At 43.3% G+C, this 11,950-nt stretch overlaps 1 long non-coding RNA gene across 1 annotated transcript; it reads right to left on the bottom strand.

Annotated features, from left to right (window-relative positions):
- Positions 1-585: 585 nt before the first annotated feature.
- Positions 586-9,525, bottom strand: LOC126489851 (uncharacterized). The gene is made up of 3 exons (XR_007589030.1): positions 8,905-9,525; positions 8,297-8,384; positions 586-5,768 (listed from the first exon to the last, which is right to left on the bottom strand). It is a non-coding gene; the product is annotated as an uncharacterized lncRNA (long non-coding RNA).
- Between the last annotated feature and the right edge of the window lie 2,425 nt (positions 9,526-11,950).

Here is an 11,950-nt window from a genome sequence, read left to right as displayed (position 1 = left end):
TTCCCAGGTGGGGGTGCACAGCTTTAATCCTGGCACTCGGGAGGCAGAGGCAGGGGAATCTCTGAGTTTAAGGCCAGCCTGGTCTATAGAGCAAGTTTCAGGACAGCCAGAACTGTTACACAGAGAAACCTTGTCTCAAAACAAAACAAAACAAAACAAACCAGAACAGAACAAAAAAATTCCTCTTGCCACATCAGCATAGTCCTCTAAATATAGATACCGAACACTGTCTTAGGGTTTCTATTGCTGTGAAGAGACACTATAACTACAACAACTCTTAATAAGGAAAACGTTTAGTTGGGGCTGGCTTACAGTTCAGAGATTTAGTCCATTGTCATCATGGCAGGAAACATGGTGGTGTGCATGTAGACGTGGTACCAAAGAGGTAGCTGAGAGTTCAAAGTTCAGATTGGCAGGCAGCAGGAGCAGAGAGTGAGATGCTGGGCCTGGCTTGAGCTTCTGAAACCTTAAAACCCACCCTTAGTGATACACCTTCCTCCAGCAAGGCCACACCTCCAAATAGTGCCATCCCTATGACCCTATAGGGGCCATTTTATTAATAGTCAGAGGTCAGGTACACCAGTCTGGTACTTTTAACTCCTGTTTAATATTTAGATAAAATTTGGTTAAAATCCAAACACTTCAAAATAAACTTTGACAGAGAAACATTTTAACCAGTTCTTGTAATTGTTATCAAGAGCAGATTGATAGCTCCATTCATTTAAGCAGAGGTTTAACATCAGTGTACTGGGCTCTGACTTGAATATCATACATACCATCTCTATGTCTCATCTTTTATAAACTTTAACTTACTCATATCCTCATAATGTGAATATGCTTTCTAGTTTTCTTTTACATTTTGAAACATCCAGACATCTTATTGTTCACACACAAATCTTTTCTAAACCAAATTGTTTTCATTTCTGTATCCTTCTAATATTTTTTTTACTGGTTTCCTTTCTTAATACCATAAGACATAATCGCATTAACACATACATTTATCATTTGTTGTGAGATTTTCCTTGAGGGGCATGGGCCACTAAGCAATATTTATTCCCCCTGAATTTTTCACCCAGTATATATTACAGCTTCCCCATAGATGCATAGGCCTCTGTCCCTAGTCTTTCCTAGCCTATTTACTCTAGTTCCTCTGATCAAACCACAGGGCAACATAAGATTTGGATAGAATTACATATAGCTAGCTGGGAGGAGAGACTGGCTACTCAGGAGAGGGTCCAGTGACCTCTCTTATTTTCTTTTTCTATGAAGGAATATCAACAATCAACAAACCCAGCTGTCACCATAGTGTGACAGGGGACACATCCCTTCAAAGGGAGGGTATCTGAACACTCCCCTTTATGGATTTGAAAGCCTAACAAGCCCCAAATCATTAAAAATATTCTCAAGGTTAAACAAAGAAAAGACCCTAAAAAAGCCAACGCATCTCTGTAAGGCAAAACTTCTCTCTTGATCAAAAGGGTGTGCTCAGAAATGTAAGCACATGGGCCAGGAAGTACATTTGACTTTTATTTTAAGGTAGGTGGTGACTGTGACTTTTCCCCATTGGCTGGGATCTGACATCACAGGATTTTTTTTGATTGGCTTGATGAAAAGAATTAGAGCAAATGAAATGAGGGAAAACTGGAAGAGGTCTACCACTTAAGTCACTTTGTGTAACAAAGGTTTTTACCTAGTTATGGAGGGATTAAAACATTTGCATAAAACTTTTAAAAGGTGGGGGATATAAAAAGATTTTACAATATTTGATAGAAAAGACTAGTATTTAACATTTGTTAAACCTCATTCCTGTGCTGGCAGGGCTTTAGTAGCCCTGAATACACCAAGTTGTGAACCCACTTTTTAGGTTACACAGGAAGTTAGCTGTTCCATTATAGCCTCTGAATTGGTTTATAGTCGAAAGCCATGCTCCCAGTAGAGAGCTTTCTGTTCCTGTTCCCAAGACTCAGTGACCCTAACAGGGGTAGGGACACCATTCAGACCTGAAAGCTTTGAAGATGTAGAAACATCCTAAGATAAAGAAAGTCAAGGGTGATAGTATACATACACATTCTAAGTCCCTCCTATGTGTGAGTTCCAGGGCAGCCTTGGATATAAAGTGAAACACTGTTTCAAATAAACCAACCAAAGCAAACAGGGTGGCATTCACCGAGTCTCAGTCTAGAGGTTAAAGCAGGACAATCAGTAGTTCAAAATACGACCCTGGGAACTGGAGAGAAGGCTCAGTGGTTAAGAGTACTGGATGCTCCTCCAGAGGACCTGGGTTCAATTCCCAGTACCCAAATGGCATCTCACAACTTTCTGTAACTCCAGTTCCAGGGGATCTGACACCTTGCACAGTCATACATGTAGGCGAAACATCAATGCACATAAAAGTAATTAAATAACTATACAGAGATATCTAGATATCTGATTACATACCAGCTTGAGTCCAGACCTTGTCTCAAAACTTAAAAATAAAAAAATTAAGCTTGCAGCCTAGTTATTTACCCATGGTATAGTGTATGGCAGCGGTATGATATCAATGACACAATGTGTCACTCAAATTAAGGATTGTGGTTACATCAATCACAAGCCTTCAGAAGGTTAGCTATTGGAATCAATTACTCCCTTTCTGGCTGGGATAAAAGTAGCTGCAGGGAGGGTCATGTAGAGTCTACTCAGCTCTCTTGCTTAGGAGTGCTGATTTCCAGGTCAGTGCAGGCTGTCTGTGCTAGTCTTTAGCCAGGCTGTGGTGGTCCTCCAAAGCTGCTGGGTCTTTGCAGTGCTTAGAAAGGATAAAACAGCGGGGTTGTGATGAGGACAGTGCAGTCACTGTGAAAGGGTCGCTTGGCTGACAGTCCCCCACTCAAAAGACCACCTTTTGTCTTCAGGGATCATGTGCCCAGGCTGGCCTATAGCTGAGGATCACCCTGAAGTCTTGATCCTTCTGGCTCCAACTCCTAAGTGCTAATATGATAGGCAAGGCCACTATGGCTGGCTCTAAAAGTATTTTTTCAGAGAGCTATGAATTGCCTCTAGCAACTCCTAAGAGACAAGCTACCTGCTGTAAATAACAGATAAAGACAAGATCACAGGAAAGGAAGCTGAAGTGATTCACCTTTAGAGCTTTACTAGGGCAAGCCACAGGCTCATGGACAGAAGCCTCCATGACGGGGATTGAATTGGGAGAGCATAGGAAAGAGCCACCATCTACAGCATGATGGAAACCCTGACGGGAAACAGACAGTTCAACGCAAAAAATAATGGATAAGAGGTATTATTCTCCTCCACATAAGGTTGTCTGGGCATCAGAGGGGTTGCACTTCTAGCTGCAATGGGGACAGAGAGAACTAAACTCTCTGTGAGCCATCAGGTCACAGCTGATCTCTGCTGGGGGCATGGCCTGATCTTGAGGGGAGGGGCAGCAGCCAGAAGATCTGGGTTCTGATACCATCCTGAGCACCCCTTTGCCATCCCCTTTGTTTTATTGATTTTTCTTTAAACTTTTCTGAGACTGGGACTCAGGTAGCCCTGGCTGACCTCAACCTTGCAGTGTAGCACAGGATGACCTGTTCCGCCTGCCTCTGCCTCCCCAGGAGCTGGGATTACAGATGTTGGGTCATTTCCCTTCACTACCTTTCACCATTAGGATCTCCTTCCAGAGAGAAGTCCCAAGTCTCATCCCTCTATCTCTTGAGGTGTATTAGATACCTGGCTTGTTATCTGTCCTGTGCCCCAACAGCCCCCTACACCTGCAGAGTATACTAAAGATGCAGGTGTTGGAGTGGCATGGTAAAAGACTTCATAATTCCAAGAGGACCTGAAGCCGACTTGGAAGGGAGATGGTTATACAGTCAGAGACCCCACACAGAGAAGGGTTAATTCATGGCGGGCAGGTCAACGGGAAGTCCAAGATTGGATAAAGTAGCAGAAGATAATGAGGGTCAAACACAGCAGATGGTGATGTAGGCCTCTAATCCCAGCAAGTAGAATAGTGTACAACAGTATTCCCAGCTCTTCTATGGTAAGAGGGCAGGCACCCTAGCATATGCAAAGGAGAACAAGAGACCCTGCCTCAGACAAAGGTAAAAGGCAAGATTTAATGCCCAGGGAGGTCCTATGACCTGCACACATGCACCATGTCATGTGTTGCCCTCATTTATACACAATACACAGAGATTAAAAAGAATGAAAATGAGCAGAAATTCCAAGAGAGCCTTTAATGGCATTTCATGGTCTCATGTAGCTATGCAGGATGGCAGAGGATTCACTATGCCCCCAGAGAAGGCAGTAACTCCTGATTCAGCTACCCAATTTTCTGGCATGCAGGAGTATAACACTGAGCTCCCAGCCACCCTTTCCGTAGTTTGGCAGAGGGAAACCACAGCATCTTGCACATTAGGGTAGCTAGCACCCTGCCAACTGTGTTTGTTCCTCAGCCCTAATGACCTTTCTTTAAGTATTGAAGGTATGTAGGCATGCAGGCCTCAGTGCACATGTGGAGATCAGAGGACAACCTGGAGGAGTCAACTTGTTCTAACATGTGGGTCTTAGGGATAGAACTTGGGTCATCAGGGTTTGCCCGCTGAGCCATCTTTCTGGCCCCTAGTATCCTTAATAACTCCTCATCTTTGTCTCTAGGAGGTGTGTTGGTGTGACAGGTAGTGACCAAGTCATCAGGTCCCAGGACCTCTGACTCTTGTAGTCATGTTGCCAGTCCCCCACCAAGAGGATCTCCATGGAAAGAGGAGAATACCCAATAGTCTTTGAGTTTCTATTTCTCAAGGCGAGTTAAGACATTTTGGCTTATCACCTTTCCTATGCCCACAGCCCCTTTCTGAGACAACTGTCCTTATGAAGGATGCTGAAGAAGCTGAAGGTGGGTTGGTAAAGATCTTACAACCCCAGGAAGGGATAGAAGGAAACTTGGAAGATGGTTCTACAGTCACAGATCCCACCCAGAAAGGGAGTGGCCCATGGCTAAGCGGGGCGAAGGGGAAATACCCAGTTTGTACTAAATAGTAGAGCACAAGTTAATGGGGAGAATACACAGTGCTCTCAAGTGCTCAGGAGCCTGTCGCAGGAGAATCACAAGTTCAAGGTCAGTAGGCTACCTGGAAAGGTGCAGAATAACCTGGGCTCTTACAACAACAAAGGAGAATGTGGAGAAAGTACGAGGTCAAGTCTTTGCTGGCTTTGCTGAGGAAAAGGCACACCTGGGCACAACAAATTGCTCAGCATTGGCAAATGAACAGTTAAGTGACTTTGGGTACAGGAGTGGTATCTGGTTGCCTGACACCTGGCCCTGGGTGAGTCAGGGGAAGAGAAAAACTGGTTTGAGTGTGAGACTTAAATCAGAAAGTTGTTGGGAGCACAGCCTCAGGATTGGTTGGTTTGTTCAGGATAGCTACGCCCCTGGTAGAGAGCGTTTTGTTGTTGTTGTTGTTTGTTTTTTTTGGGTATTTTTGTGGCCTCAAACAATGACCTACCCTAAAAGCATAAGTCTCCCCCAAAACCTTCAAGTTTTGGGGAATGCCAAAACATCCTAGGATTCAGAAACTAACTTGGGTGTGGTTCTGTCGACCTGAAAACCCACGCCAGGCAGTAGGCTTGCTGCAACTCAGCTGGGTTAGAAAGTGAGCCCCTGTCTCAAAATACAGAACAGAGCTGTACATGGTGGCACATGCCTAGAATCCCAGCAATATGACTGCCAATGAGTCCAAAGCCAGGCTGTTCGATGCAATGAGTTCCAGACCATCCAAGGATACCTAAAAAAGAGGGGAGGGGAAGTGGTATTAATAAAAGTTAGTTGGCTGCAATACCACTTTTGAGTATATTCCCAAGGGTGCTCAATCATACCACAAGGACTTGTGCTCAACTATGTTCATAGCAACATTGTTTGTTATAGCCAGAACCTGAAAACAACCTAAATGCCCCTCGACCGAAGAATGGATAAGAAAAATGTGGTACATTTACACAACAGAGTACTACACAGCAGAAAAAAAATAATGTCTTAAAATTTGCAGAAAAATGGATGGAGCTAGAAAACATTGAGTGAGTTAACCCAGACCCAGAAAGACAATTATTACATGTACTAACTCATAAGTGGGTTTTATTATTTATTTATTTATTAAAGATTTATGTCTCTTCCCCACTGCTGCCTCCCATTTCCCTCCCCCTCCCCCACATAAGTGGGTTTTAAACATAAAGCAAAGAAAACCAGCCTACAAATCACAATCCCAGAGAACCTAGACAACAATGAGGACCCTAAGAGAGACTTACATGGATCTAATCTATATGGGAAGTAAAAAAAGACAAGATCTCCTGAGTAAATTGGGAGCAAGGGGAACATGGGAGAGGGCTGAAGGGGAGGGAAGAGGAAGAGAGGGGAGCAGAGAAAAATGTATAGCTCAATAAAAAAAAATAAATTAAAAAAATAAAGAGGGAAAGGCAAAAAAAAGTTAGTTGGGTATTTAGTTTAGTGTCTGCCTGTAATACTAGCATGTGGAAGGCTGAGTCAAGAAAATCATGAGTTCATTAATTTTTCTGTTGTTTTGTTTATCTGTTATATCCAAGGTAATGTCTTATAGCCATAGCCCAGACTGGCTAAAAGTTACTATTGTAAGCCATAGGCTGTGGCCTCAACGCTATATGAATTCCTTCTGCCTCAGCCTTCTAAGTACTGGGATTTCAGGCTTGAGGCATGGCATCGAGCTAGAATTTCAAGTTTAGCCACCCTGAACTATGTATTCAAATAATACCACCACCATGCCCCCTGCCTGCAATTAACTAGTCTGTAGAAATACCATTAAAGAGAGGCAGAGGAGCGAACACAGCGGACAACCCAACTGAGGAGGCTTCTTTTTAGCTGTCCCTTCAATTATTAATTACGTTAGCCTGCGTAACGGACTGGAATAGAGACCTGCATTTAAACCTACATAGTCAGTAACGTGATGTTTGAACAAGATGCCTGAATATACCCTGGGGAAAAGATAGCCTCTTTCAACAGTGTTGGGGAAACAAGTTCTGCCCATGTCGACAAATGAGACTACATCTGTATCTTATCTCCCTGTCCAAAGTGAACCAAAGAGCCTAATGCAAGACTAACTCTGGAACTATCAAGTAGGATGCACATAAGACATGGTCCAGGTCTTTCTGAAAAGAACTTCAGTCACTCAGAAATACTGCTAACAATTAACATGATTGCAGAAAACTAAACAGCTTCTATATGCCAAAAGCAGTAACTGAACCAAGACAGTCTGCAGAATGGGAGAAAATCTTTGCTGGCTGCACAACTGACTTGGGATTTATATTTATGATATATACAATTAATTCAAACAACCCAATCAATGAAAGTGCTCATGAAATTATCAGCCAGCTCTGAAAAGACACAGATAGCCAAAAAGCATGAGAGGAGTGTGGGTGTGCTTTCAATCAGAGTTTGGGGGATGCGGTAGCTAGCCTTCAAGACGGTTCCTACCAATATCACTTCTGGCTGTCACACCATTGCCAAATTCCCTCTCCCTCTGTCCAGATTGGTCTGTGTGATCCCTGTCACACAATGACTACTATGTGACTTTAAGATGGGTTCAAATGACACAGTGGTAGATATCTTGTTCCTCTTATCTCTTTTAAGGGAAGAGAAGAAATCACGCTGATTTTTGAACTTTTAGAGACTGAGTAAATAACTGTGTAAGGGTAATTTATGGCACAGGAAGAATAAAATAAGTTAAACTGGATTTCAAGCATCATGTGGGCATGAGGACTGGCCAGTAAAAATTTTGTTTACTTGCTACCAAGCAACACTTATGATGTCATCAGGATTAGAACCCTCACTAAGTAGATCCTTACCTTCACAGTGACAGTTAGCTCAGATTCAGCCTGACTTGGCAGGTGAGCACACCTACTTTTATTCTCTCCTCCTCCTCTGGATTTGGTGATGCTGGGGGTCCAGCCCAGGGCCTTTGCCTAACCTAGGCAATCAATGTACCATTGAGCTACATCCCCACCTCTCCTACTGTGGCTTTTTAAAAAATATTTTTCTTCCTTTCAATTTTCTGACACAAGGTATTACTCTATAGCCTAGACTGGACTAGAATACACAGTGTAGTCCACCCTAAGTCAGTGTTCCTTCTGCCTCAGTCTTCCATGTGCTGGGACTACACAAGTGTACCACACCTGGCTTGCCTTCATCATTTTCCCAAAGGGGAATAACTAAGAGATCCTCACTGAAACCGACTCTTGCTATTCCTTGAGTCATCTAAGACATCTTACATAGTGATTTCCAGTTACCTACCAGAAGGAGTGGGTTCTTCCACTTTGTATCCTTTCAGGCTTGAGGTCTTAATGTCAGTACAAGGGGCAAAGGTCATATTATTACAAGCCTGTTGTAAAAAAGAAAAAAAAACAAACTTTTTTTTTCATGTAACTACACAAAGTTTCCAGCAAAGCTTAAACATGAAAACTTAGCCAGGCATGTTAGCACAACTCTGTATTCCCAGCATTCCCAGCACTTAAATAGGATGAAAGATTCGGGGTTTCAAGGCCAACTCCCGCTACATACAAATTTAAAGCTAGCTGGGCTAAAGGACATCCAGTCTGGGGGGCCAGGGAAACCCACCACCACAAAGGAGGCTGAGCATCACCATGGAGTGTCTCAGCCCTGTAACTCCAGCATTGTGAGGCAAAGCCGGGAGCAGCACCAATGTAGGGCCTGTTCACAGCAGGAGCTTGTCTCAGATATAAATGAGGGGGGTGTAAAAAAAAAAAACCCTGTACTTGTAATACCATTATAATAGTGGGTCCTCAAATAATGTCAGTTTGGGTCAGGGTTTAGAAAAGTTTATTTTATTCACGCACACATACAAGCACACGTTGGTGAATAAGTATTAAGTTTTACTTAACCTGTGCCACGATCCTTCATTTGGGAAGGAGATCTGGATGTTACTTAACTTGCAGGTTCCAAGTAACATTAAATACGCTGGCGTATTTACAGCTGGTTCTCAGGAACTCGTACCCCGTGTTGTGATCTTCTTTGGTGAGCTCTGATCTTCTAGTCTTGGCTCCTAGGAGATTTGGTTCAAATTAACGTGCACCAATTGTCTTTTTTTTTTTTTTTTTTTTTTTCAGATCGATATTACTCGGCTGTCAAGTCAGCGAATCTGTCTGTGCGTCCGTTCCGGGTAGTTTTTTTTTTTTTTTTTTGTTTTTGTTTTTTTTTGTTTTTGTTTTTTTAAACTGAGGTGAGCTGGAAACACATTCTCCAACACGTTTCGCTGTCCTTAGCTAGAACCGCAGATGCAGCTACTTAAGATAACATCCCGGTCCCTTCACCATCTCAAGGGCCTGGGTCCGAGGGGATTAGTCAATAACGGGCAAGAGGGTCCACAATTCCCGAAGCATCCTTGTATCTGAGATCCCAAAGGCAGGAGTTGTCCGTTAGTAACGCCCAACGCGCGCGCGATGCAGGGACGGCTCACAGGAGCACTGAAATCGCGCACCCACTCGGCACCCGTAGGATGGGGGCTGGGCGCGATAACCGGAAGTCTCCCCTCCCAGGGCGGAAGTTCCGCATTGGACTATTGCGTCTGGTGGAAATAGAACTTCCGCCGGCTCCGCCTTTTACACTTCCGGCAGGGAAGACTGGTTTGGTCGCACATGGGCAAAAAAATTGCCTGGAATATTTTAGTGCTGTCGTTTTGGGCGCAACCAAGGGTAGCATTAGATCTGGCGACCATACTCCTGCCGCCCTTTCAGACTCTTTAAGAGAGCCCAACTCCCTTTGACTACGACACCTTTTTTTAGTCTTTCTGCTCAGCCCAAAAGTAAGCGCTGTGTCCGGAATGCCCTCCTAGCTTATATTCCTGAACACTACACATCCATGTAATATATATTTAAGAACCACCTGAGTTTGATTCTTTTGTCTTAGTCCAACATAAGGAGTAGGGAGTCTGGTATCATGGCCCATGTACTAGAAATTGAAAGCAATTGATTCAAGAGTTGTAGATATTCTGAGGTGCATAGCCCATTTGATGAGAGCCTGGGTTACAGTTTCAGAAAGATGGAGAGAGGAAAGGGGAGGAGGAAAGGGAAAAATGAAATGATAAGTAGGGGACAGGTCATTGGTGTGCTGTGCGCTAGTTGATCTGGATCCCCAAATTCAAACTATTATGAGCTATCTCTCTGTCTTGAGAGTCATAAGCTTATGGTTCTAGGCCCTGACTCTAACCCATAGTTAATAGTCTTCCTACTATCACCTTGGGACTGTCATACTTATAAAAATTAAATGATAGCAAAAGATTTATGAGCCTGTTGCAAAATTATGGAGTGAAAGGATGGTAGCAGCCTATTTCTAAACATTAGCCAAGCCTAGTGAAGTATTCGTGTTTGTGATCTGAACACATGGGGGTGTAAAGATGGATGAAGGGGGAGGCCATCAACTACACAATCAGGGCCATCCTGGGCTACATGAAACACTATCTGAAAAAGCTTAGCCTAACAGGTTATTTTATAGATAAGAGTGTGTGTATGGCAAGGCTATTCTAGTGATCGTGACATAGACCGTAATGCAAATGCATGACCTAGCCCATAACGCAAATGATGGATTGAGTTTGTATCAAAGGCCTGGGAGATGGAGAGGACAGTGACATCCTCCTCTAGCCCTGGTAAAAATGTCTTTAGGGTCATCTAGAGTTTACTTCAACCTGTCTTGTATGGGAGTGCTGCTTTCTAAGGGCGTTGCAGGCTGTTTAGATAGTTTGTAACTATCACAGGTCTTCAGCGATGCCTGCAGTGGTCTTCTGGAGCTGCGGGAGTATCTTCAAAATGACTGTAGTGTTAACAGGATCAGAACTGCCATGAGAGCAGTATATCTCGTCAACAGTAAGAGGTTGCTTTACTGGCAGCTCTCTATTCAACAGAGATACCATTCTCTGTTGGGTTTTTGTCTAGATAGGGTGTCATGTGGTGCAGCCTTGAATTCTTCACCTTCTCAGGTCATCTCCCAAGAGCTCCATTTACATGTGTGCAAAACCCATAAAGAATTATAAATATATTTTCATTAATATGTAATTTTTGTCCAATAACACCTGAAACAAGCTACCAACAGAGGCCCCCTACATTCTTACATCTACTTTTACACAGACAGTTCTATCAAGTGAGAAAATCTTTCGGTCCCAGGCACAGAGACTGATACTCAGTGTTATATTGTAATCAACTAGCTTAACCCAGAAGCCACAGAATGAAAAGTACAAGGACATCTAAAACATAGTCCTGTTGTAAGGAGTATATGACTTAAAGAATTACAGAACTTAAAGGGGGAAGCAGGCAACACATAAGCTGAAAATAGCCTTGGAAATCAAACACACCTGTTAATGCCGAGAGTGCTGGGAAGAAATGGGCCATGCACAAAATATTCATGTGATGCTAGTCAACCAAGGGTGGTGGCTGGGGAAATGGTTCATTCAATGAAAGAATTTATAGTATAAGAAAGAGGACATGAGAGCAAATCTCCAGTGCCCATGCAGAAGACAGGCATGGGTCCTCATGCCTGGAAAGAAAGCAAAGTGGAGCAAAACCAGGAATAAACAAAATAGTGAACTTCAGATTTGGTGAGAGGGTCTCTTAAAAAAATAAGGTGTAGAGAAATAAAGGATGACATGCAGTGTCCTACTCTGGCCACATCATGCATGAAAATGAGTGTATGCATAGGGACACATGTGCACATACACAGGAAAGAGATAGAAGAAGCCAAGGGTTCATCCACAGTAAGCAAACACTACACAAACTGGGTGGCAGGAACAGAACTGTGTCTCAGATTTGTGCTGCAAAGCCTGATGGCCTGAGTTTGATTCCTGAGTCCCAAGTGGTAAGAGGAGAGGACCAACTGTTGCCAGTTGTTTCTGACCTCTGGATATGTACTGTGGCATGTGTGCACACATACATATGCATA

Source organism: Alexandromys fortis, unplaced genomic scaffold (assembly GCF_014885135.2).
Source record: "Alexandromys fortis isolate MF-2015 unplaced genomic scaffold, M_Fortis_MF-2015_v1.1 scaffold_227, whole genome shotgun sequence".
NCBI lineage: Eukaryota > Metazoa > Chordata > Mammalia > Rodentia > Cricetidae > Alexandromys > Alexandromys fortis.
The sequence above is the reverse complement of the archived record's forward strand: the minus strand, read 5'-3'. Positions and strand labels throughout refer to the sequence as shown.